Below are 27,952 nucleotides of genomic sequence, written 5' to 3' on the forward strand. Positions count from 1 at the left end.
GTGGGGATGAAGGTTATGGAATGTTTCTCAGCAGTGAGGCTCTGAGAGATGGAGTCACAGTGTTCAAGAAGCAACCACCAAACACACATTGGCAGCCTTCCAGGGGATCTGAGCAGTGACCCAGGGAAGCCTAACACACGTGCTGCTCAGTGGTGGCAAATGATCAGGCTCTCCGCAGGAACGGGCCTGAAAAATGCCTTGGAACACGGCTACTTTGTCATAGCAAGTGGAACAGTTTTCATTTGTTTTAATTCCACAATTAGTTCTGTTAATAAAAATGTCTATTTCAGCTATTTAAGACACCCACTAAAACGCTTTAATATTAATTTCATGGACAAATTCCAACAGAACTATATTAGTTTTTCCCCCATTAAGGTAACATTATGGACTTTTAATAGAGCTCTCAGCTATAATGGTTTTTATTGACCTAATTATTAAGTGAGTTAAAATCTGTCCCAATGCTTTCAAAATCATGTAATAGTGGTGTCAATGAGAACGCGATGGTGGTGGTTACTGAGAGGTGAAGAAGGAGAAGTCCTACATACACCTCCAGAAAGGAAGACAATAATACTCCAAGTACATTGAGTGCATTTGCCTTCGCTATTGAGGAAATTTGAAATATCAAAATGGTACTTTGTTGTGAGTCAGTTATACTGTTGTACACAGGAAACATCTATTTTCTCTTCCTTGCCTGTCTTCTGTGCTTTTCTTTAGATGATTTCTAAAAATTGTGTTAGAAATTTAACAATGATGTGAAATATATGATAGAATCTTTGAAGAGGTTTCTCTAATTACTTTTTAGTACAAAAATAATATGGTCAATATCAATAGTGCAGAGGGCAGAGAGTACAATATCAAATCCTACTTTTGGGGAATACCACTGGTAAAGGCTTGAGGAAGCTGTGTGTAAATAATTGATTTTTACCTTCTAATTATTTGACATGTATTTGGCACAGACAGCAAATATGTGGCACATGCACCTCTAATCCCCTCTCCCGGTTCCAAGACAGACATCACTAAGGATTGCCCCACCCTTTCTCATTGAGAGCATTGCATTCTGGGGATCTCAGACCCATGCTTCAGAAACTTCTAGGGAATTGCATTTTCTCATTAAAGAAATGCTGTGATAAAGGGATGAGCATTATCAATCCTATTTACCAAACACCCAACACTCAATAGGGAGGGGACTAGATCAGGGCACCTGGCAGGTGGGGAGTAAATTAGAATGAGAGCAGAGCGCCCCTGACTCCTGGCCTATTGATCGTTCTGTCAGCCTTCCATCCATTCACTCCACAAGTAGTTACTGAGCACTTCCTATGTCAGTGATGGCAAACCTATGACACGCGTGTCAGAGGTGACAAGCGAACTCATTTTTTTGGTTGATTTTTCTTTGTTAAATGGCATTTAAATATATAAAATAAATATCAAAAATATAAGTCTTTGTTTTACTATGGTTGCAAATATCAAAAAATTTCTATATGTGACACGGCACCAGAGTTAAGTTAGGGTTTTTCAGAATGCTGACACGCTGAGCTCAAAAGGTTCGCCATCACTGTCCTATGTGCCAGGCACAGGATAGTCAGCAGTGAGCAAGGAGGTCATGGTCTCTTTCCTCAAGGAACTCCCATTCTGGTGGGTGAGGCAGATAATAATCTAACAGATAAATAAGATGATTAAGAAGTGGATACTATGGAGAAATGAATAGAGAGAGATGTGGTGCTTTAGGGGGTTGCAAGGAAGGTCTTTGTGAAGAGGGCCATTTGAGCCATGGCCCAGCAGAAGAAGGAGCCACTGAAAATCTGGGGACAGAGAGTCAAACAGGCAGAGGGAGAGGAGCTGGTGTGAAGGGCTGAGGATGGGAGGAGCCCCCTGTACTCAAGGGAGACCTGAGAAGGGATCTGGGAGGAAGGAGAGGGGTAGGTTGTGGTCATGCAGTTCCAATAAAGGGGTCTGGGTTTTACTCTCCTTTTATTGGACACCCACTGCAGTGCCTTAAGCAAAGAGTGACCGAACCCAGTATATGTTGGACGTAGAGTGGAGACCTCATCCTGCCTCCACGATAGTACCTGCCTAATCACATGACCTCAGAGCACTTTGGTGAGATAAAATGATATGTAAGTTTGCATTTTGTCCTAATGCAAACTGGAGTGAATCGTACCTTGCTACAGGTGCACATGCCGCCCCTAAGGAGCTCAGGGATTGTGCTTCCTGTCTCTTCCTCTCCCCTGTGGCCAGGGACTGGAACATTTACCAGGCCCAGGGGAAGGACCACGCAGGGAAGCACACACAGAGGAGCTTCTGGTCGAGACAAAAGTGAAGAAAAGCTCGCCGTGTGCCACACCAACACCTGGACAATGCATAACTTCATGTAAGCTTGTTTGAACCAGGAAAGAAGGCACATCTTGCGGCCGCCATTTCTGAGGGTAGCTCTGTTCTGCTTGGTGGGGCATCTCTTTGACCTTAGTCAGAATAATAAGAGCTGTCATTGTCATCCTATTGTTATCCATAATACTGGTGTTGGCTGAGTGAGTACCACGTGCAGACACTGTGCTCAGCGCTTTGCATGGTGTTCTCTTGCCCTGCAGAGGGAGTGACTGTTATTGTGCTGTTTGACAGGTGAGCAAACTTAGCCATAGAAAGAGTAACTCGTGCTTCCCCAAGTTCATCCAGTCAGCAAGAGTAGGAGGGTTAACTCCAGAGCCCTTGCCCTTAACCAACACGGACCCTCAGGCCTATCGTCAAATGGAAGAGTGTGCAGAAGCTTTGGATTTGAGGCCTTTCTCAGTTCCTTCAGCCATACAATAGGGGTGATGATGGCTCTGACCTCAGAGCATCTTGGTGAGACAAAATGATATATAAGTAAAACCCATAGCAGAGTGCCTAGCACATAGCCAATTCTCTACCAGCCATGTCGCTTGGGCACTAGGCCTCCGTGTCCTGACGTGGAAGAGATAGTTACTGTCTCCTAGGACTGGTGATGGGATTAAAGGTCAGGTGCGCAACGCTCTTAACACAGTGCCTGGAGGTTTCCTAGGCGCTCCACAGTAGTGGTAGCTGCTCTGGCTGATCTCAGAACAGTCGGTGTCTTGGGTTTGTAACACATTGTGAATCAGAGTAACTGGGAAGTCTCTTCTCTCCCTTTACTTCTGCAGTAGGGATGAGGTCTGTCTTGGATAACATGAGTTCATCTGGGATCCGCTGTGGCGATGCCAAGGGGCTGGTACTGATTTTGATTCTGTCTGGTACTGTTTCAGAAGGAGCCGCGTGTGCCTTAACGGGAAAACTTAGTGATGACTTCTGAAGGGTCTGCTGGGTGATCGTTTAAATTCATTTCTGACAAGAATTTCAGAGAGCCTCAAGTCGTATAATATTTTTCTAAAAAATCACATGTGATATGTATCTGGTAGAGCAGCTGGCATGCTGGGGTGTGTTATTTCCTGGTTAAAAAATATGAAGTCTCTGGTTGAGCTCATGCGAAGCATCCTGCGCATGTGGCAGGGAGATGAGTGGATTCCCAAATTGTGTCTGATTTTAAAGCTCACTGGGGGCTCGGGTTAATGTGGGACGCAGTCGGGAAGTATTAGGAGCTGTGTCTGGCTCACTCAGGATGTCACGGGGGAGAGGCTTGGGCTGAGGGCACTGAGGAGTCTGCGTAGGGGTAACTGGCTTGCTCTTAAGCACCAGGAAATTTCCCCTCTAACGTCATACTCCTATGAATGAGAAATAAGAAGAGAATGGTTTCATCTTTGAAATGGGTCAGTAGGCAAGCACTGTACTCCATAGGTTTATATAGCTTTGAACCAGTCCCTCCTTATGAAGCCTGTCTCCTAATTTGACCATGGTCATGAAGACCCTGCATGTCCTTACATGACTTGTGGCCATGTTGTGGAGGGAAATCTCACCGATCCTTACAATGACACTGCTTCCAGGAAGGCAGCAAGGATGTAGGGAGGGGCTGGTGAGCACTGGTCTGGAAGCCAGGAGGCTCGGTTTGCTCTGCCGCTGGTCATGTGACCTTCGGCGAGGCGTGGCTCTCCTGGTCCCCTAGGCTAAGGTGAGGGGCTCCCTCTGTTACTGTGTCAGCACCAGCCTTGCCTTTCCCCTCTGGGACCCACGCGTGAGCTGCACATCCACCCTGGCTCAGCATGAAGCCAGGGGCTGCTTCATTGTTTGGCTGGAACATCTTCTATGTCGTTTGTCATGATCATCTGAAATAGACATTCTCACTCTGGAGTCCCCAGACAGACCCCGAAATGAGATGCAAAAGCTGGAGAGCAGGTGACTATTTATGGGGTCAGGGGGAAGCTTTATGATTTCCATTTATTCATCCAGTGACTGTTGAACACCTCTCCTCTGCCAGGCACCGAGCCAAGCGGGGAAATAAAATAGTCATCTGGGCCCATCTGGGCCCTGACCTCCCGGAGCCTCCATTATAGCCAGAAAGTTCCTAGAAACAAGCAGACAATCACGGTGCAGGAGGACGGAGATGTGGGGTCAGCGGGACTCACGGGGCGGCAGGAGCTGGAGGGAGGGGTTCCTCGCTCAGACGCCACTAGATTTCCAAGGGAGTTCATGCCCTAAACAGAAACCTCTGAACCAAAGGAAGGGAGCTTGACATGCACGATGCTAATGTGAGCAACATGTGGGGAATCGACAGATGGACAGAGATTCTGTGTGGCAAAGTTTGGCTTAAAAACTCAAAACTAATATAATTGTCATTTAATCATAGCTAATGTACATCAAGCTCTAATTGTGTTCCAGGTTCTTGCTGAATTTTAACATCAGTAATCTCATTGAATCTTTATGAAATGTCTGTGAGGAGCTGGGCTAGTCCTGTTTTACACAGTGAAAGTGCAGGGCTCATGAGCATTAAGTTATTGTTTAATGTCTCCTACCCGAAAAGTGGCAGACCTGGGATTTAAACCCAGGCCTGGACGATTCTTAAGCTTCGCACTAGTCCAGGGTTTTGGATCACAGTGAGGGTGTACCTGGAACCCTCACCTCCAAACAGGCTGGGAGGTCTTGTTTTCTTGAATTGTGTTGCCAGACATGGGCAGGCTTCAGATGTAAAAACGGAGAAGTCGGCACCGTCTGTTCACCCCCCAGTGGGAGACATTCCCTTCTAGGCAGGTGTGGAGGGGCCCGGGTTTACCAGCTCCAGGTGAGATGATGTCATGTACCCGTCTGTGGTCCAGAACCAGCCGTGGAGTTCAAGGAAGCAGAGCTCTGAGGGGCTTATTAACAATTTAGCAGTTCCAAGCATGTGGTCCTGTTAATCCCATTTGCTGCAGAAACACTGTCACAATGATTAAGACCCAGCCACTGTGGGGATGCGGGGATGTGAAATTCATTTGGTGCCTGCGAGGCTTCCACGGTCTAGTCTAAGCGGCTGCAAGATCCTCCTCCTCTGGCTGAGTGCCCTTCTCTTGCTCTTCAATTGACCTTGACACCCCCAGATCCTGAGTGTCGGTAAGATTTCTTCCTCATTTTATGAGAGTTTGCTCCAAAAAATACAAAGCTCCCCTTCCCCCAGAAATAGTTCATTGATCATCTTACCCCCAAACACCTGGCCCTGTGGAAATGTTCTTGACTTAGGAGTGTGTCGGTGTATCATTTAACAAGCCTTTACCAGGGCCAGGCCTGCAACGAGGCACAGGGCACAGGGCACAGGGAGGAGTCAGCCCACGCTCTCAGGATGCCATGGTTGACAGACTGGCATAAGGGAATGAGGAGCTCCTTGGGCTGCAAGTGACAGGAAAGCTACTCACACTGCTTTCAGGGAGGTGGGAAAGTTTATCAGCTCCTGTAATTGGTGGGTGTAATGCTAGAGGGGACTCTAGCCTGGCTGCCTGGAGGGGTAGGCCTTGTCCAGGGGGTTTTGTATCTCCTCCTCCTCTCAGACAGCCCCTCCCCCAGGGAGCTAATGTGACCACTGCAGCCCAGTCTCACATCTTACCTTCTTCTAATGGAGAAATGGTTTTTTCCAGCAATGCTTAACAATAAGTCTGCACAGAAGATTCGGACCCAACTTGAGTGACATGCCTGATGCTGAGCCAGTAACCATGCCCCAGGGATGGGGTGCTCAGGGTGACCAGATCTGGGTCCTGAGCCCATCCCTGCGGCCAGGTAGAAATGGAACCACCCCATCTTAAACACGAGGAGCAGAAGTGTTCCCTCGCAGAAAGAGGGGCCCCTTAAACAGCAGATAGCAGAAGGACACCTGGGTGCATGAAACAGAGGGGTGGATCTAATGCGTTAATGGAGCCCAGGAAATGTCGGGGGGAAGCTCAGAGGTGCTTCCCAGAGGGGTTGGCATTCGAACACAATCCCAAAAGGTGAATGAAAACGTGACAAGAGCACCAGAGGCTGACCTGGAGCTTAGCCCTGCTTTGGAAAGCTCCGTTAGTGACCTAGGGAAATACTCATTCATTCAAAAACCTTAACTGAGTATCATTCAAGATATACTAGGGACCCTTCAGTGCAGGGCTGTAGCGTGAACAAGATGCACTGTCTGTCTCTCATGGACTTTACAGCCTACAGGAGAGGCAGACATTACACAAATAATGCACAAATGATAAAATAATTATCCTTGTGTAAGTGCTTGGAAGGAGAAGATGACTATGCTCAGGTAACAGCACAATGGTGTCTTAGGTTAGTTTTTCCAAAATGGGAAAGCAAAGTCTGTGTCCCTTTCCCATAACCAATCAATAATAGATTGAGGAACACAGATGAATCTGTTCACACACACACACACACACACACACACACACACACACACGGGTGCATGCCTGTGTGTGCGAGAAAATGCAGAAAATAAAATAGAGAGTAAAATTTAAGCAAACTTCTGTTTTGCACTTGGAGGCCTGGCTCCTAGGGACCAACTTAGAATGTGCCACTTTCATGCTGCCCAGTGGTTAGCTAGTCCTCACCCTCTTAGCATTCCTGATTCAGGGCTGGTTTTCATGTGTATATGCAGTGTCCTTAAACCCCTGTACTTAGCTCAGTACAAAACGCTACTGCCTGCCTTTTATCATTTCCTTCTATAAAACGTTCGGGATTTAAAAAGCACTTTTTGGTGTGGAAGCAAGGAAAATCTGGAGATGCCACTTTTCAACTACCAACTCTTTTTAATAATAAAAATGTATGCCTGGCCGGTGTGTCAGTGGTTGAGCATCGACCTATGAACCAGGAGATCATAGTTTGATTCCCAGTCAGAGCACATGCCTGGGTTGCGGGCTCGATCCCCAGTAGGAGGCATGCAGGAGGCGGCCAATCAATGATTCTCTCTCATCATTGATGTTTTTCCCTCTCCCTCTTTCTGAAATCAACAAAAACATATTTTTTTAAAGTATTGGTTACTATTTTGTAACCAATCTGGTGATAAAAAGGTTTCATTGTGGAATCTGCCCATGTAGGCACTTCACGTGGAGAATTTACTTGCCCGTTTATATACTCCCTGAGAATAGCAATGGATCGCAGAGATGCGGGAAGGCCAGAGTGCTGCTGCTCTGATGAACAGGTGTTTACGGAGGAGGCGGTGAGTGACGGGGGCTGTGTGCCCCGTGTGCTCAGACTCACTCTCATTTGCTGGCTTCGGTTCTTTATCATGTGAAAGCCAGATGCTCACAGTTAACATTTGAATGGGTTCATTCTCCCAGGTAGCTTATAAATCCCACTAATAAATCCAAGGGCCTTCTGAACAGAATTTCAGGGGCTGCTACAATATTGCTGTATATAAGAATTAGGGGTACTGGAAGCTAGATTCATAATTTTTTTTCTGAGGTCTACACTCCCCCTCCCCCATACCCCTGCTCCCCGCTCCAAAACAAACATGACTGGAGAAGGAAGTTGGAGATGAATGCCTCCGTGCCACATTTAGCAACGTCTTCCACAAGACAAAGTGAGTTACTAAGAGAAAAATTTACAAGTGATTTAAAAGATACCATTTAAATTCTATTAGACGATTTTTTTGAAATAAAAGGCAATGAGTTAAGTGAGAATAAGATGTAAACCTTCCTACAATATTTGATTGCTAATGAACAGAAAGTATTAATCTTAGCGACTAAGAAGAGAAAAATGCATAGTGTTTTCCATTAAATCAATGAAATGATTAAACGAGTTAGTCAGTAGAAACCATTTTAATTTTCTAAATGTGAAATGTGCAGCTTATAACAAATAAATTCAAAGCACCTTTCTAAGCAAGTTTTGACCATAAAAAATGTGGGTTATAAAGCTGTTTGGTATTTTCTTCTTTACAGCCAATATTTTAACGCAGTGACGTTAATTGTGTAGAATGAGATGTCCCTCCTCTCTGGCCTTGAAAAAAGTCAGCATCCAGGGCAGCGTCCCTAATGGATCTCTAACACTGTTACAAAATGATGGATCGTTGTCACAGTCATTGTCGCAGCTTTCAGAGCTGTTACATTTTTAATTAAGTTGGCTGTGAATTTTTACGTGGCAGAGGTTGATAAACTAGCGCTGGGCACAATATGACTCTTCTTCGCATGGCTATCCTAGTTGGTACAATTCTGTGCATAATCTTCTTAACATCCCATAAGTCTCCTGGGTCTCAGGCATTGATCTGTAACATTACTTGATGTTTGGAGATGGGGAAAAACATAAAAATCAAAGACCATGCTTCTAAGACATTACTTGGTGGACTGGGAGGAGATGTAACCTGTAACCCCTGGAAATTGGCTGCCATCCTCCCTTCCTGCACCCCATCCGCAAGGGAAAGAGTAATGGGTCATAGGTCGGTGTGCCAGTATTTCCAGCAATAGGTTCTGAGAGGCTCCTTGGGGGCGGTGCTGGGGACATAAGAATGAGTCTAGACACTGATCCATCTGAACTGACTCTGGGAAGTGCTCCGAAGGAAGGGGCCAGTCTATAATGGAGGAGGCTCGTAGGTCCAGGGGTCAGGCAAGCCTTCTCTGAGCAGGTCGCCTTGGAGCTGAGATCCAAAGGTGGGATGGCAGCCAACCACATGAGGAGGAGAAGGCTGTGTGTTCCCAGCAGGGGAGCGGCATGTCAAGGGCTTTGGGTGGCAGAGAACCACTGGAAGATCTGAGGAAAGGCTGGGGGCTGGAGCCCAGAGCGGGAGTGAGGTGAGAAGGGATGCTCTTTCAGCCCAGGATGCAGCGTCTGCATCGCCAGGAAGCCCTCGGGAGTTGACTGACCAGCTGGAAGGATAGCTGTCAGAATGGTTCTATCAGGAAAAGATGTCCAGATGATCTGGAACTAGAGGAGGGCAGTCACACCTTCGATGTATCTGACTTCTATGGGCCATGAGAGTTAATAGAAACATCTAGGAGAAATGGTGGGAGCGGGGAACGTGTTTGACAGAATTACAGAACATGAGGACAGGTGGGGGCCTTCCAGACTCTGTTCTCACCACCATCAGTGTGCACACTAGGAAGGTGAGCCCCAGAAGGGCCCATGCCCCACTTTGATTAGCAGGGACCCACCAGCCCAGCTCATCATTAACGCGAGGCTCTTCCTAAAACACTGTCGCTTCCCTTTGTTCTCGCCTGCTAGGGAACCTTGCCACGTGTTATCCGTGAGTGAAACAGAAATATCTTCGTTTTACTTTTGACAAAACTGAGTCTCAGAACTTTGATTTCACTCTTGGGGAAAGTGGTCTCCTTATTTGTCCAACAACAGATGCGAGCGCGGGAGGGCTTGTAGGAGACAAGGTAAGACATAAGCTCTGAGACGCGGTTTCCACATTTGCCCATGTGGCTAAGGGCAGCGCCTCCGTTGTCAGGCCGTAAGCATGATGTCATCCTTCATGCCAAGTGCTTCCTGTGATTCCCGGCATGTCGGAACTGATCCGCAGTTTATGTTAGTGTCATAGAACACTTGGACTAATCAACATATCAGTGAATTAATTTCATTATTTCCCCTTGTGTAGAAAGAGAAAACGGAGTTTTGCTTTTCATAAACATTCAGATGCCCTTGAAACGTCCTGGAACTTTTTTTACTACTTGGTCGTCCTTTGCGCATGAGAAACTTCCCATTTGGGCTACGGGCTCCTCATGAATAAGTAAATTCCCACTGGTTCGTGTGTCCTGCTAGTTACGGGTGCATGAAGCTGTAACCACATCTTAAGGAAGGAAGGGCACTAGGGGAGTCCGCCGTTGTTCATCAGGGAAAGATGTCAGGCTTTGGGGTCACACGGTCCTGGGGTCAGTCCTGGCTGGGACATGTGCTGTCTGTGAGCCCTGAAGCCAATGAATGATCCTTTCTGAGCCTCGGTTTTCTCAACAGGAAAATGAAGGTATTTCTATTTATTATATCTATGCATGAGATTTACCTAAAATAGGGCAAAATGCCTGATGCATAGTAAATACCCCACGCTTTTGGCTCTTCAAATTATGCAGCTCAATTCAATGATAATTCCCATTGAAGTCGCCACTTTGTCGGGGGGTAGGAGGAATGAAGTGGGGGCTGAATCCCAATCAGTTATGCAGCCCTTATTTCTAAGGTGGTCCAAGTGGATGTCATTTTTGGCACCACAAAATCGACTTCCACACCCTCCCATAAAGCTTTTGTACTTGGCACCAGGAATACTTCAATGAGGCATTCGCAGCAGCATCGATGGGAACAGCTCAGGGGACCGTCAGAAGACAGATGACTACACAGGGAGATTGTATTAGTTAGTAAGAAGCGTGCGTGGAGTAAACACAGCAGTTACTTTCAATGGCGCAATCTCCATAGTTTCCAACAAGAGGCTGTGCAAATTGCAAAGGAGGGAAAAGAATATCTCAGTTTTCCTACACTGAGGTTACAGATGAGCCACAGAGCTACCATTTGTATTTGCAGGCAATTTCCATCATTCCGCATGCATGCTCACCCTGGCACCATTTCAAAGCATTATTCCACATTACTGTAGTATTTTATCACACATCACAGGTCTGACACAGTTCTCTCCTTGGCAAGAAAGTGCTCCAGGCGAAGTTTCAGATTTTGTCAGTAGGAAAAAAGGAATTGTTACAATCCAGAAATGGCTGGGGAAACATTCCTTCAAGTGCTACAAATTTGTAAAGGGAAAGCTCCAGGTAGAATGAAAGATGAGCGGCCAGCAGTCTTCTGTCTTGCTGGTTTCCGTGTATTCTATGCTGTGTTCTCTGGTTGGGCATAAGACCCCACTGGGCCATGCACCTGGTGGGTGGCATTAGCCAATGGAGGTCAAGTTCTGAAGCTCAAAGTGAAGAGAGAAATGACTCCAAGTAATTTGAAGTCTTTGGTGTGTGTGACCAGGGAGGTGGGTTCACATCGTCATTGACATAAATTATCTGCCCCGCCCTCTCATTTGCCTTCCTCTTGGCGTGGCCCAGACCTGGTGAAAGGGTGATGTGTTTCTCTCCATTTCACCCCTGCAACCCAGATAGAGTCAGCTGACACGTTGTCCCTGGCAAACGTTTACCAGACACTGTAAAAGCCACAGTGAACATGGCAGCTGGGAACCAGAGCTCCCAGGCGCCGGGACAGAGCCTCTGAGGGGTGGGCGTCCAGGATGCCACAGGAGCCCATGGGGGGGGCATTGGCTCAGATTTTGGTGGGAGGACATCTACATTGAATACATGAGAGGTGACAGGACACCATCCAGTTCCTCCCGCTCCTGCCCACTCCATCTCCCTAGTCCCGTGGTCGGCAAACCACGGCTCGCGAGCTATGTGCAGCTCTTTGGCCCCTTCAGCGTGGCTCTTCCACAAAATACCACGTGCGGGCATGCATGTACCGTGCAATTGAAACTTCGTGGCCCATGCGCAGAAGTTGGTATTTTGTGGAAGAGCCACACTGAAGGGGCAAAGAGCCGCATGTGGCTCGCGAGCCTAGGTTTGCCGAGCCACAGTTTGCCGACCACTGCCCTAGTCCACTGGGGGACAGGAGATTGAGATGTGAAAGAGCCTGGTGCAAATCCAAGTAGCTCCTTACTCCCCAAATGCCAGTCATTGACCCCAGTTTCTCCCACATCTGGGAAGCACTTCTACTCTTGATGTTTCTTCAAATCAGCTTCCTTTTTCTGCCTGAACACTTCATTGAAAAAAGAAAGATTACATCCCTCTTGCAATAGAGAAGCAATATAGTGTGCCCTAAATAGAAGGCAATTACAAAAGTAAGTACATTGAAAAGTAAAGTGGTGTTATTAACTTTCATCTGGGTCCTGTTGTTTGAGCCTGAGGCCTGTTCTTTGCTGGTGTAACGTGTGGATGATTGAGCCTCAGAGCTGCTCTGGACAGAAAGCACAGGGCTGAACACCCTCCTGCAGGGCCCGGGGAGAGGGATGCTGAACCTAGCCATCGCTGCGCGTTCCTGTCTTTAAGGTCAGACTCTGTACCCAAAACCACCTTGTGCGTCTACCGAGGACCGTGTCCAGCTCTGAGCGTGGCCAGGGGAGTGCCCACACAGAGCAGTGGAGGAGGAAGGCCATGCTCAGCTTTGCAGGGCTTGTTAAGCAGTTTGAATTTAATCCTGAAAGAACTGGAAGCCAGAGAAGCGATTAGATGGCTGGCTAGCCTTTCAGAAAGACCGCTCACCTGCAGGGGGTGAGGAGCAGTACAGGGATGGAGAGGGAGAAGCAAGACTGGAAGAAGGGGCCTAGACACAGGGGGCTTCGGAGGAAGCAGAGGAAAAACCAGAAGAGTGGCTGTGACGAAGAAGAGGAAAAAAATCTACCGAACGTGACTGGTGGGATGGGATATATAGTAGGTGCTTAAACAAGTTCTGTAAATGCTGTGGCTCATAGGCCTTTCCTCCAGAAAGAGCCAGTTCACTCCAATCTTTTTGTGCCAGTTTTTGGTCAAGAATTCAGAGTCTCTCAACTCAGCCTCTATTCTCCTCTCCAGCCTCCCTTCCAGCTTCCTAGCTGAGGTCTCTGGTTCATTAAGATTCCTCCAGAGTGAGTTCTGCAAACCAGGCCTGAGTGTTGATAACAATGTAGTTCCCTCTGGTTCCTTATAGGGTTGGGAGGTCTCACTTTCTCCCATCATTTCCCACTTGTCTGAAGGCATTGGGGACAATTTTCCCCCCTCGGACATATGGCAATGTCTGGAGACATTTGTGGATGTCATTATGGGGTTGGGGGAAGGTGTAGGCTAGTCACTTCAAATAGACACCAAAGATGCTGCTAAACATCCTGCAATGCACAAGACCACCCACTCAACTGAGAATTGTCTGATCTAATGTGTCAGTCGTGCCAGAGGTTGAGAAACCCTGGCAGGACAGTGGGAATGGCAGCAAGGATCTGGTAAGGGCAGAGAGAAAAGGCCATGGTGGGGTAGGCACTTCTGTTGGGACCTGTGTGTTATTGCAGGCGAGTGTTGGGGGTGGACAAAATAGGAGTGGGGCAGCACAGCTTCCTCTGGATTGGTTTAGGGCCAGGGCCAGGCAACCAATCAGGAAAGGCAGCTTAGTTGGTTGAAGCATTGTCTGGATGCACCCAGGTTGCAGGTTCGATCCCTAGTCACAGCACATAGAGGAATCAACCAATGAATGCAAAAATAGATGGAACAACAGATGAATGCTCCCTCCCCTTCTCTCTCTCAAATTCAATCAACAATTTAAAAAACTCACAAGCCTCCTGTGCTCCCAGACACCCAGGGCTCTGGGGCAGGGGCTTGGAAGGATGCGCGAGGCCTTGGACCACTCTTGGTAGGCAGATCAAGTTCACCTGCAGGCCAGCTCACTCAGTCCAGTACCCTGGCAGGTGTGTTGAAATTCCAGAAATCTTCACACTGTCTTGGCTAGGTTCCAAGCCCGCCCAGAAAACAAACATCTCTGTTTTCAAAGGATGGTAGCAATGGTTACTTTTTCCTGGGGGAAATGCCAGAAAGATAAACACTTTGTACATCACTGCCTGCCTCCTGCCTGCAAGCTTTGAGTCTATTTGTCAGACATTTATCTCCTTGTAAACTCTGCCCTCCCCCCACCCAATTATCATTTAATTAATAAACCTAATAGCCTGAGGTACGCCGATCAATAAGAAAGAAAATGCGGGAAGCTTAATCTGACTCATCAGGGTATTGAACTGTCTTCAGAAAGCCGTAAGCCCTTCCTCCGAAATGAACGGGCATCCAGCCCCCGGAGATACTAAGGGCGAGGGGCCCATGTGTTCCCGCCGTGTTTGGGAAGCTGGAGAAATGGCATATGCAGACAGCCTGTTCTGATTCATGAGTGAGCTGGGCAGTGCATTTCTCTTTATTTAATGGATAGAAATGAATTTACTTTCATACAGAATAGGAGCTCTTTTTTTCCACTTCTGTGGACAGGAGCAATTCTGTCTTCGTGGTATATGCACAACCCAGTGGCTAACTACATAATCAAAAACTTGAGAAAAATACCTCTGACTCAATATATATATATACACATGTTGAGAGTCTTTTATATACTTGTCTATAAAAGAATCAGGCAGAGTTAATAGCCAAAGTAAGCCAGGATATGAAAGAAGTAAACACCTCGAAAGCCCATTTTTCACTGTAATTTGGAGAAGCCTGCATCTCTCTTCATTGCTCCCCGCACATTCTCTGAGGGTTGCTGAGAGGTCACTGAGAGCTAGGGATTAGATAAATGCAGATCATCAGCATATGTGCTTAGAGCAAAGACATCCTACTCGGTGTGGGCACCAGAGTCCGGTGATGGGTTTCATATTCCTATCCTAACCGGAGGCAAATGATAATCTTTTAAAGGCCTACCCTTCCCAGGGGCTACCTCTAAGGGAGTCCTGAGATAATGCTCACCTGGGATCAGGTGCAGGTAAAGAACTGCCTTGGGTTCAACATCCAGCAAATGCATCCCAAGCTGACTCCAGTGATCAATGTTGCACAATGAAAATCTCACTAAAATTCATTAGCAGAACTAAAGCCGTAACTTCTGCCATCCCTGAGACCACCAGGGATCCTTCCTTTGTGAATTCTCGGGCCAGGGATTATCCTTTCCTTGAATTACAGTGAAATCTGTCTTAAGTGATCACCCAGGGACCATCCAAAATTGGTAACTTGGTAAAGGTTGAACTTTAGTTAAAGGTCAAACAAAATTCTTCTGGAAACCTTAGGGGTTGCTTAAAGGTGAAATGAGGAGCTGAAATGAAAATTGACTTAATCCCTGGTTTATGAACCTCTTAGCCCAGCTGAGCAGACTGAGGGATGCAGTCGGCTCCTAAGTGCATCCTGACTTATCTTTCTGAAATGCCTCAAGCCTTCTGTCAAGTGCCATGGCCTTTCCGCTTGCTAATCATATGCCCAGCCATGCTTTATTTTCCAAGGGTGCCCATACATTTTGAAGACCTTTGGTGGCTTATCTGACCCATGACAGGGGTAATTCTACAACCATGGCAGGTGAGGCCCTGCTCACAGTGCACAGAATGTGGATCACCGATACCTTTAAGATCGTTACCTGGGAAGAGGAAAATTGGCTCAACTGACATTCAGTGTAGGAAGGAGTTTTTGTTCGTTTGTTTTTAGGGAGGGATCTTTATTCTTGTCTGTTATATAAACTAGGGGCCCAGTGCACGAAGATTTGTGCACTGGAGGTGGGGTGGGAGTGGAGGGGGGAGGGTCCCTCAACCAGACCTGCACTCTCTCCAATCTGGGAGCCCTCAGGGGAGCCCTCTCCAATCCGGGAGTTTCTGTCTGTCTTTGCAATCATATGAGCAAATTGTCTGAGACCCCCAACCCAGTTTGTTGCTCACAGAATAATAGAGGCATTTTTTTTTCTTTGCTCCATTGGTGGAGATTTCCTGGAAGTTTTAGGATATCTTCCCTTTAATTTTTCCTAGACACTCTGATTTTACTTACGTCTCTCACCTTTGCTTTCCCTCCATCCCCAACCGCAACAGTAACTTGCTCCAGGCTCACTTTGCTTTAGTGTCTAGGAGAGCCGTCTGCCACCAGAACTACGATTCCCAGCATTCCTGGTGCTCCCTGTGCTCTGGGCTTCCACTTCTGGTCCTGGGGCTGCCATCAGAACTACGATTCCAAGCATTCCTGGTGCTCCCCAAACTCTGGGTTATCCCTGACAAGGGAGCCACATCCCCCCAAGCCTCCGGCTCTCCTGCTCTGCTCTCCATCCGGTGACCGAGGGAGCCACATCCCCTCAAGCTGCTGGCTCTCCCACTCTGCTCTGTGTATGCAAATTACCCGCCATCTTTGTTGGGTAATTTGCATACTCCTCATTGGCTGGTGGGTGTGGCATGGGCATGGCTTAAGCATAGCTGAGGGATGCTAATTTGCATGTTTCTCTTTTATTATATAGGATACTAGAGTCCTAGTGCACAGCATTTGTGCACTGGGGTGGGGGTTCCCTCAGCCAGTCCTGCGCCCTCTCACAGTCTGGGACCCCTCGGGGGTGGGGAGGGTGTCTGCTTGCCGGCTTATGCCCACTCACGGCAGTCGGACATCCCCCAAGGGGTCCTTAGCACTGCCGCAGAGGCAGGAGAGGCTCCTGCCACCGATGCTGTACTGAGCAGCACTCCCCCTGTGGGAGCACACTGACCATGAGGGGGCAACTCCTGTGTTGAGTGTCTGCCCCCTGGTGGTCAGTGCACATCATAGCAACTGGTCATTCTGCTGTTTGGTCTATTTGCATATTAGGGTTTTCTTATATAGGATAATTATCTTTATATTGTAGTGTAGAGGCCTAGCATAGAACATAAAATACCACTGTAATATATTTTATGATCCCCTGTGAATAATTAGAGGAGAATTTATAGCCATCATCAGGTAACCCTGGAATTGCCTGGGCTAAGGGTAAGAAGGCAAAAATCTGAGGGAAGTAGGGCCAGCATACTTCTCTTCTTCCTTCCTGTAAGTAGTGAAGGAATAGACACATTGGGCCCAAACCCCTACTGCCTCACATTCTGTAGCTTGGACTGGTCGCTGTGACCCAGTGAGCCTCTGTTTCTTCCTCTGTCATAAAACAATAATAATACCTACAGCTGTCATTGACCCCTACATGCAAACCCTGGGCTGAGCAAGGACTTTACACACAGTGAGTGCACCCTGGCGAATCCCCATTGCATTCCAGTGTGAGCAGTGGCTCTCCATTTGAGGAGATAAGACTGTCTGTAAAATATTGATTAAAAATACCTACTTTGCAGGGATGCTGAGAACATTCAGTCACATGGCAGGCGAAAGCCACCAGTACAGCCTGCCTGCTGAGCGGCAGTTCCACTAGTTAGTCCGGCTCCTCTTCCCGTAGAGACGGGCACTCACTATGTGTCCCTGTGACCATGCATTTCAGAATTCTGATCCTCTGATGGGGTGGGAATTCCCCAATTTTTTTTACTCCTCACATATTTACTTGAACACTGCAGGATGCAGGGAGGACAGCGGGGGCCTGAACAGATGAGTTCTCTGCTGGCGGGGCTGATGGTCAGCACCGTTGTGCACTTCAGGTCCTGTTGAAACCCAGGTGTAGGAGAAGGACTTAGGGAGGGTCCCCATGAGGAGAGGTGCTGATTGGTTTCTTGGTGTAGAAGCAAGGTTAACCCAGCATGCCTAGATCAATACATCTAGGCCTTCCACTGTTCTATGTTAGTCTTTTTGGGCAATCTGAGTTTATATACAGAAGAAACTGGTGTTTTGAACAAGTGATGTTTTCATACACAGTCTTTATGTCTTCGTAATATACCTTCAGACTTAAGTTCATGGTGATGGGGCGAATGTGGGCAAGTGTGGCACATGGGAGCAGACACATTGGGCCCAAATTTTCAAATTGACGGCTCCCGGAAACCAGCAAACAGTCACCAGAAATGTGATCCAGGGAGAAAGCCCAGAATGGCTTGTGCACATGAAGGTTCGATTCTCTTGCCTCCAGTTCCCGGGGCCTGGCTTTCAGTGCCTGACGGGCCAATTACCCCTCTTTCCTTAACAGGATTTACTTTCCTGATCATATCCATTACTTCCCAAAGCACCCCAGGGGAAGAACTGTACACAGGATGGCACCTTCTTTCTAGAAATTCTTTCTTATGTCCAAGTTAATGAGCCAACAACCGCATGTTTCCTGAAGGCCAGCACCCTTAGCTGCTGCTCTGCGCCCTGGCTGACATCTTGGTACCCCAGGCTCTTTGCTTAACCTTAGATCACAATACCTAACCCATAGCCCCTCCCCTTTCTGTCTACCAGCGGTGAAGTGCAATAGCCATACATCATTAGCCACTTTCCGTTATTCTTCATCAGGTTAAGTCCAGTCAACTCCATGTAATTGTGAGGTTGGTTACTAACACTGGTTAGTGGAGAGAATTAAAACAAAAGCTTAACAGGAACCTCAGGTCTACAGCCCAGGTCTATTTATTGTTTGTAAGAGCTGTAGAGAGGATTTCAGGTAAATAATAAACTTAGGTTTTTATACACAAGACCCTTATGACTCAACCAAAGCCCACTTTTCTGTGTAATAAACCTAAGGAACTTCCTACAAAAGGAGAGCCTGTCCCTGGGGTAGTCAAATTGGCCCCTGCTGCTTGTTTGTGTGAATGAAGTTTGACTGCAGCACAACCATGCGTGTGCCCTGCCAGTGGCTGTTTTCACAGGACGAAGCAGAGCGGGGTATCTGCAGCACAGGCTGTGGCCTGCAGAGCCTGAAACAGTTACTGTCTGGCCCTTTGCAGGAAAAAAAAAAGGCTTAACCCTCCCTTGTCCTAAAATGGGGATGAACTTTAAACAGCGTGCTCCGTGAGGGCAGGGGTCATGGCTGTTTTGCTCCTGTGTATGCCCAAGGCCTCCTGGGTAATGTGGTCACTCAACAAAAGAAAGATGTTAGACTTCCCCTCACTTTGGAAGTTTCCTTCACTTTTGTTCTTTATCCCCTCCCCTCCCAGGAGAAATGGCGTCTGCCAGGGTCAGACCAATTAGGTGGGCAAAGAGTAAAGACAGTGGGGAAAAATAGTGCCCCCAGCACGTCTGACTCTGGTGAAAGTTCCAACACACACCCTAACGTTACTCAGTGTATCACCTTCATGTACGACCCAGGTCTTTCAAAGTGCTCCCTCCGCACTGAGCCCCAGCATATCATCTGTCTTCAGTCTTACCTCCTCCATTTGAGTTTTGTTTGCTTATAAACAAATGTTCCTCTTCATTCAGTAAATGCTGTTGATCCCCCTCAATGGCCCAGGCCCCGGAGCATATGGTGGTGAACAAGGCAGTTCCGGCCCAGGCCTACAAGCCTTCAAAGATATGATGCTAGTGGGGAAGGCAGACAAAACAAGTAAACACACATGCACACAATCTCAGGCAGTGAGAGGAAATAAAATAGGGACATATGATAAAAGTATTTGCACAAGAACAGATGAATTTGGATGCAAATTTTAGAAAAGGCTTCACCAAGGAGGTATCATTTCAACTGATAACAAAAGGACAAGAGGCGAGTCTGGGGAAACCTGGGGACATTCCTTTGAACTGTTTATCTGGTAAATGGCATATATTTGTTTCATTTAGTTCTTATGTTTTTGGGGGGGTGCCCTTGAGCATATTCTTTGCCGCCTCATTTGGCCTGTTTGTTTCTATGTAGTAGGTGCCCTGTGGGGCCCAGTGGTGGAATCTACCCTTGTCACCAGAGCCAGGTGCTCTCGAGGTGTCCCCTGTGTGAACTATATGGCCTCCTATTGTGATCGGACACACTGGCAGGTGAGGCTGGTCCCTGGCCTGGCTGGCTGCGAGACCTGGCCACAGCTATTGCAGGCACACTGGTGCAGGGGCGGCCTTCAGTGTGGCTGTCTGCGAGGCCCAGCCTTGATGGGGCAAACTCACTGCTGTGCTGGTGCTGACGCAGGCCACCCCCCAGGTGTGGCAGGGCAGGAGCCACTTTGGAAGGATGCCAGCGTGGTGGGTCCTCAGGGAAATGCCAGGGTGGGTGAACAGTGTTAGCAAGCTTAATGGAGAATGTCAGAAATGGCGTCTGCCAGGGTCAGACCAATTAGGTGGGCAAAGAGTAAAGACAGTGGGGGAAAATAGTGCCCCCAGCACTTCCGACTCTGGAGAAAGTTCCAACACACACCCTAATGTTACTCAGTGTATCACCTTCATGTACGACCCAGGTCTTTCAAAGTGCTCCCTCCGCACTGGGACTCGGAAAGAGCACAACCTTTATTTCCTACCGCCCTTCGTCTCCCCCAGATGCGAGCCCTGCTGTTTTCAAAGCCAGGTGTCATGGGGGCTCCTCTTCCTGGCGCAAGTCCCCCAGCCCGGGGCTCAGACACCTTGCCCTTCAAGGGGGGCACCTCTGTGGTTGTGAGGTCCCTCCTCCCTGTGGGTCACCACATGTGGAGGGAGGGGGGCGGTCCTGACTGGATGGAGGCTCTGCCTCCCACTTTCTCAATGTGGCTTTTCCTCTGGATCCATGGTTGTAGGAAATCTGTTCTGTGAGTCGCCAGGTCGTTCTCAGGGACCACTCTTTCATTAGTAGCTGTAGCTTTGGTGCCAATGAGAATAGCTGAGCTCAGGATCTTCCCACTGTGCCATCGTGAGCCGAAGCCGGAAGCCGTGCCCCCGAATGCCAGTGTAGCCTGTGAAATGTCCTTCTCGTGGTTGGTGCCCTGTCCCGCAATGAGCCTGTCTCCGGGTCCCGGGTCACTGCCCTTGCTCCTGTGCGGGACCTCACGTCCCGACGTCCGCTTCTAAGGTTGCTGGAGTGTAGCAGCTTGAGAGTGAAGCAAGGAGACATTCAGGAGGTGGTCGTGGTCATTCGGGGGGAAATGGGCTCTTCTTCGCATCCCAGGGGAGTCCCACCTCTTTCCAGGATTTTTGCTTGATGGACAGCCACTGTCTCCCCTCTGTCCTCTGTGCTGCCACAGCCACTCAGGCCCCCCTTTGCGCCTAATCTGTGAAATGTCCTATATTGTCATTTATCCCACGTCTCTGTCACTGAGTCATGAGCCCCTCAAGGAAAGGGCCCTGTCTTGGCACTTTTCTTCCTTAGACCCTATTACGAGGTCCCTCCGCGTGCAATGGTGATAATGTGTAGCCATCACCCCAGTGGAGAGAACAGCCGACTCTGTCAGCCCATCACCTCGGGAACATGGGCAAACCAGAGCTTGTTTCCAAGGAAATTCAAAACTGTAGAAGAGTGGGAGCGGAGAAGCTGTGGCCTCTGCCTGAGTGACTTGGAAACCAGCCAGGAGCGAGGGCATTCCCTCAGGAGGCACACGGAGCTTTCCGGCTCATTGAAACCCTGTGGGTACATGCAACCCTGGGCAGCCAATTCCCATTCGTTGTCGAGGTCACAGCACCAAACTCTGGCTCTGTGAGCTCACAGAAGCATTAATGGGGTAATGTGCTCCATCACGCAAATGGGAATCAGAGGCTATAATGGGCTTCATTCTATCCATCTGTTCATCCATCACTTCTCTCCATCGCTCACCACTTCACTCCAGAAACGGAACACCCCTCACTAATTAGATTTATCCTAATCTCCTTTATGCACCATCAATCCTCTCAGAGGCCATCTGTGAGTTTAGAGTTCAGACCTGTAAGAATTATGCTAATCAGTCTTTTTCTAATTTAAAGTGTTCATCTGATGGCCACAATTTGAAACTTCTTGCTGTGACAAATGGGAATTCATCGTGAGATTTTGTGCTAAGTTTAAACACCCTCATCCTCGGAGGTGCCACATGACGGGCCACTTCTAAGAAAATCTCGAGCTGAAGAGCGTAGAAGCTCGGAGCCGGCCACGAGCGAGAAATGGAGTCTGTGGGAAGAATGTTAATTGGCGTGCAATACGAGGAAGAGGTGATTTGCTTTCATTTGTAGAATCACAACGAGCGGTGCCTGAGCTAACATTTGCGAGTGGATTGTATGTTTGGGTGGTGCAGCCACTGGCGTGTAAAATGCAGAGGAGAAACAGTTTCCCGAGGCAGGCGCCCGAGGGCGAGGAGTGGATTTTCAGAGCCCTTGCCTCCCCGGGAGACGGCGGCCGGTCACCAGGGGCTGGTGGGGAAAGATAAGCAGATTTCTGTGCAGTGGTTTGAAGCTGTTAGGAGAAAGGGCACTTTCGGACACCGCACAGTGGCATTCACTGTGGAGCCTAGCACCCCGGCCCTGAGCTGGGTAGTGAATAGCAGTCAGCCCTGGTCTTGGGCAGTGGGAACAGAGCTCAGTGGAAAGGTTGGTAATGACTGCATTAATTACTCATTGAATGAATAAGCAGATGTGTCTTGACTGGGAATTATAGTCCAAGTAGCACTTTTCAGATGGAAAAGTACCCATGAGTCTCTTGCAGATCCTGTTAGAGTTTTTGATTCATTCGGTCTGGGGTGGGGCCTAAGATTTGGCATTTCTAACAAGCTCCAGGTGGTGTGGATGCTGCTGGCTTAAGACCACACTTGGTGTAGCAGGAGAGGTGAAGAGTTCAGGGGCACGAAGAACCAGAGCCACAAGCCCTGCCCACGTATTGGCCAAATTACTTTCCTCAGTACCGCATTCTTTCAACAAATATTTATTGAACCTCTAGTATGTGCCAGAAACTGTGCTCAGTTGAACAGCTGGGACAAGCCAGGAAATGCCCCTGCTCTCCTGGTGTTTTTAGGATGGTGGGGCAACACCCAAGAAAAAAAGGTAACAAAGCAAAAATGAGTTATTGTAACTTGTGGTGATTGTTAGCAATAATAGCAATGGTGGCAAACATTTATTGAGAACCTACTGTGTGCAAGGCAGAATTTTAAAATATTCATGTTTATAACAACCGGTATCCCTGATTTTAGATACAGAAATGGGGACAGACATGAAAAGCAGTAGAGCCATGACTTGGAGTCAGGCAGCCCAGCCCTGGGACCGGTGCCCTGGACCAGGGTGTGGCTGACCTTTCCTGTGAAGGGCCAAGCAGTAAACACTTCAGGCCTGCAGGCCACTTGCTTTCTGTGGCACCGCCTGCACCTGCCTGTGTAGCACAGACGCAGTGTTATGAGTAAGCAGGACTCTGTTCCAAGGGAAGTTTATTTACCAGAACAGGCCCTGGGCCAGACCTGACCCACGGGCTATTCTTTGCCAACACTCATCCTGGATCGTTATCGGGCGGCGCTTCTCACATTGTAAAGCAGCCCTGTCCCATGTAAATATAATGTGAGCCACACGCGTAATTTTAAACCTTACTGTAATATATTTTTAGCCTAAAATATCCAAAGTATTATCATTTAGAAAGGTAATCATTATAAAACAATGTTAATGAGAAATGTTATATTCTTTCTGGCACTAGGTTTAATCTGGTGTGTATTCTACATGCTCAGCACATCCGCTCAGACTGTCTATGGTTTACGTGCCAAGAGACACATGGGCTCCTGGCCACTGGCCTGGACAAGGCACAGGGCTTCAGACTCACCTGGCTGAGCCTGAGAGTCTGTGAGTCTAAGGAGCCCCGATGGTGTGCTCTGTGGAGCAGCAAGGCTGCGGCTGCCACCCCCGAAGGGAACATTCTCTGATGAGACTGGGGGGCAGCCAGCAATAAGGTGGCCCGGGAAGGCTCTTTGAAGGGGCTGTATTCAGGTTCAGACTCAGGGGGTAAGAAGGAGCTAGTCAAGAGAACAGGGGGAGTACGTGCTCCAGGCAGAATCAGAAACTCTTTTAGATTAAGTGAGGCAAGTTGATTCCAATAACATGTTTTCTCTGGCAGTGGGTTCATTTAGATTTTTTTAATGGCCATCTGACAATTACTTAAGTATCAAAGTTCCCCCAAACAAAAATCATTCTGCTATTTAAGATAATTTTTCAAATAACTGACACAGACTGGCCGAGGCAGGTTTCCATGTGTGTTACACGCATGCATCTGTTTTACCACATAAGCCCAGGTGAGGGAATAGTTAAGTGAGAAGAGCTGACGGTCAGTGGTAGCACCTTCTATGTTTGCACTGATCTGTGTTTTGCCTTTTCATTTACATTTCCCCTTGATGAAAAAATGAGAGAAATGGAGAAACGAAAGAAACAGAAAATCTCCAGCACTTGTCGGTGAGAGAGTTGGGGCATGAGACATGCCACACGAATGATAACTAAGTTGCTGAGCGTGCTGTGTGCCAGACACTGCCGAGGCCCCCATGTGGATTATCACCCTATGTAGTAGGCATGCATATGCGTTATGGACTGAATTGTATACCCGCTCCCCAAAAAATATGTTGAAGCCCTAACTCCCAGTACCTCGAAATGTAACCTTGTTTGTGAATAGGGCCTTTATAGAGGTAATCGGGTGAAAATAAGGTCATCAGAGTGGGCCCTCATCCAGAAAGACTGGTATTCTTGCACAAAAGGAAATGTGGACACAGAGACAGCGATGCGAGGATGCCATGGGGAGATAAGGCAGAGATGTGGGTGATGGGCTAGCAGTGAAGTAATGCCAGACCTGCCAGCTGACCACCGCAATCGAGGAGAGGCATGGAGTGGACACTCCCTCAGAAGGAACCAGTCCCGTCCACGCCTGACCTCAGAATTCTGGCCTGGAGAGCTGTGAGACGAGCAATTTCCATGTTTAAGCCACCAGGTCTGTGGTACTTTGTTATGGCTGCCCCAGGAGACACATACAGAATGAGGTCCTCTACCCCATTTTACAGAGGCCCCGGCTCCGAAAGTCTGTGTGATGTGTCCGAGCCTGCCACCCGGCAGGGCGTAGAGTAGTAAAAACAGATTTGTGCCTGTGAAAATACATGGGAGCCTACTATTTCAGTCTAGGCTGTTCATTATGTGAGAAACTGTCTTAAATAGCAGGATGATTTTGTTTGAGTAGAAACTTTGAAACCTAAATAATTATCAGATGGCCATTTAAAAAAATCAAAACTAACCCACTGTCAGAGAAAACATGTTATTGGAATCAAGTAAGCTGGCGGCATAATCTACAAATTCCATGTGTACTGCTGTGGTCTCTGAAACATAATTATCGAGCTTAAGTTAATCAAAATAATGCTCAGAAAATCTGGCCTGGCAGCCTGTGGTAAGTAATTATATATACGGATTAAACATGTGATCCACGGCGAGCAGAAGCCCAGGAACCTCCATTTGCTGCAGACACTGCACATGTACAATTAGGGAGCCACACAGCAGAGTGTCCACAATGAGAAGGAAATCTGTGGGACGTGCAGGTGCCCACTGCACCCAGTGGAGATCTGTAGCATCGCAGCAGCTCAGGAAGGGGAGGCGGCCAGGGGTGCTCACTGCTCACCACAGCCTGTGCCCCCAACTGTTGTTTCCATTTTCTCTCAAGTTCCTCTTTCGAAGGATGATTAGCTCTGGGACAAGCAGAGGTCATCTTTCTTGGTGATTATCCAACCTCTGAAACAATAAAATTGCCATTAGTGATGGGTCACAAATAAGGGTAGGATGCTGACCTCAAACATACCTTCATTTGTCCTTTGTTTGCTATTTGGTTTTCTCTCCAATTATCCTTGAAAGAGGGGAATACCATTGGGGTCCATGGGCTGAGACCAGGGACACTCAAAGTTTGGCTTCTACTCAGAAGTTTACTATATTACAAAAATGTATTAAGTAAATATAGTTGAATTTCAGGTTGATGAGATGCCACTTTGTTCTGTATCTCTCTTACAGCATATGTCTCTGCTCTTGCATTAGTGTTATAACAATCGTTTTGAGAACAAACTCTTCTTTGAGGCTAAGGATGGCCATAACTGTGTTGGCCTTCTGAATATCTGATGTGGGTGTTTATCTGGACAAGAAGTATTTAGTGAACACCTACTGTGTGCCTAGTTCTGGTTGTATAAAGTCAGTTGTGAACTAGATGCAGGCCACCCCTATTTTTAAATTGAGGGTCCTTTTTAGTAGAGAAGCAAGACTGGAAGGCTCAGACTATTCACTTGACCTTCCTGGGCTGTTGTTTCCTTCTCTGCAAAATGGGGACAACAGTATTGTGCCTCTTGCCTGCTCAAAGTCGATCCAATGAGAGCCCATGTGCAAAAGTGCTCTGATTCAGAGACTTCATCTTAGTCTCCATCGCCCAGCAGATGTTCAGTACTGTCCATGAGACAGAGAAGGAAGGTTGAGGGAGGGGCTCTGGAGGCCCACCGTCCGCAAGCTGTAAGATAAGATCACATCTCTGAGCCTTACCTGCCTCGCCCGAAAAGGGAGATGGCAGCACCAAGAGCTCTTAGGAGGATTAAGTGAGATCATTTCTGTTCCAGAGCCTGGCAATTAGCGAGCACGTAATAGGAATCCATTAAGAATAACAGTAGTATTAGAACAATAATACGATTATGCTGTCATTATTCTCTGGCTCCCATCCTTCCCTGTTTCACTTCCCTGAAGCAGAAGGGTCCCTGCCATTGGACTGAAAGCCCTGCCCCTGCGGCCAGGGACAGGGGCCTGTTTCCCATAGAGCAGCATTTGTTTCTCACGCTTTCCCTGCTGCTTGCCTAAACCTGACTCCTTTTATCAGTAGACAAACTCTCTCTCCACCCGAGGCCCAAATAACCATTTGCAAAATGAAAGGACAATCAGTGGTTGGTTTTGCCTTTGGGATGCCAAAAAAATTAGTTTGTCTGGTTTTTAAAATTTTTTATTTTGGCATCTGATTGACACAGTCTGAACAACTAATTAGGAACACTCGCAGATCTTGGACTGATAAATTGGCTAGTAAGCCAATTGGAGTCAATTATTGCCAAAATCAAAAATTAAAGAGCTAGAGGAGCAGATAGCTTGGGAATTAATGGCTTTTTCCAACACTCTGTTTCCTACCTAAATATCAATCAGCAGACTGTCTGTTGTCCCCAAATGGTGGGCAGCAGAAATGGAGCTAGGGCTTCGGAGCCCTGGAATACAGTCTCGGTATAGGAATTGGCGCATACACAAGAGGACTGAAAGAAGCTATAAAATGTAGAAAACATGTGAAATTTATATTACTACTGCAGACGTGTTTATTAAAATCCAGCAAGTATTACTTTTGCTTCAGAACTAGGACATGAGAGCAAATTTATGGAGAGAACGACGTTTGGATGACTGTCTCACAGACATAAAGCTCTTAAGGCAGAGCAGTTTTAATTAAGAGCAGCATCCTGTGTGAAGTGTTGTACCCAAACAGATCCTGGGGGTGTCGGTGGGGGGACGTTCAGTGGAGGGATAAATCAATTTCAGACATCTGGAATCCAATTAATAACGTCAGTGCTTTCACATGCAAATGCTACTGTGCAGTAATCCTATGGAGGTTCTGCAATGGAAGCGGGATTTCCACAGGGAGGGAAATTGCAATCATCCTATGTGGTGATCCTACATGTTGCCCAGAGATGTTTGTTTCATCTGTGGCCTGCCGTTACATAGCCATTGAAGTGATGTTTAATGACTAACGAGCATCTGCAAATCAGACCCTTGCCCCTGGAGCTTTCAAGCCAGGGCACACGTGTGCCGCGGAGGCAGTATGGCAGGAGGGATACCCCAGCGGTGCTCAGACTGGAGAGCGTCACAGATCTGCATCAGACACTGAGTCTAGGAATGAGCATTTACAAAAATATTTGTTTTGGGGCCTTTAAATTGATACCTGAAATTATAAGAAACTATTTTAAAGCATTTTGATCTTTTATCCTTTCAAATCAACCAAATAAACTTCTTTAAACCCTTTGGTGGCACTGAGGTGAGATTAATTAAAAGATTAGGACACTTAAAAAAGATTTTTGTGGGTGATTAATTCATACAGGTATAACTCTCAACATTAATATTTTCAGCTTTAATGAGAATATCAAAGATACTAATATGTAAAATTCAAGCCATATATATGTATATATGTATACATGTATATATGTATATATATATACATACACACACACACATAATCCAAGCCTAGGAGATATATATATATTTATTTATATAACATATTATTTCTATTTGTATATATCCCTATTTTTATATATTCATATTTATATTATGCATATTATTTATTATGTGTGTATATTTATAGGTATAAATATAAGTCCCAGGCTTGGCTCTGTCTACTGTGCCTCTTGGTAATAAATAATTGGGAGGTTAGATACACAGTAGGAGGC

General features: G+C 47.2%; 1 protein-coding gene and 1 long non-coding RNA gene across 2 annotated transcripts in view; one reads left to right on the forward strand and one right to left on the reverse strand.

Annotated features, from left to right (window-relative positions):
* Positions 1–27,952, forward strand: part of FHIT (fragile histidine triad diadenosine triphosphatase) — a 1,348,303-nt gene that overhangs the window by 1,285,173 nt on the left and 35,178 nt on the right. The window lies entirely within an intron of this gene.
* LOC118667931 overlaps positions 22,425–27,952 on the reverse strand; it is a 134,856-nt gene continuing 129,328 nt past the window's right edge. The window contains exon 3 of the long non-coding RNA XR_004971457.1: positions 22,425–25,238. This is a non-coding gene — a long non-coding RNA (uncharacterized LOC118667931). The remainder of the gene's footprint in view (positions 25,239–27,952) is intronic.

Source organism: Myotis myotis, unplaced genomic scaffold, assembly GCF_014108235.1.
Source record: "Myotis myotis isolate mMyoMyo1 unplaced genomic scaffold, mMyoMyo1.p scaffold_m19_p_13, whole genome shotgun sequence".
Classification (NCBI taxonomy): Eukaryota; Metazoa; Chordata; class Mammalia; order Chiroptera; family Vespertilionidae; genus Myotis; species Myotis myotis.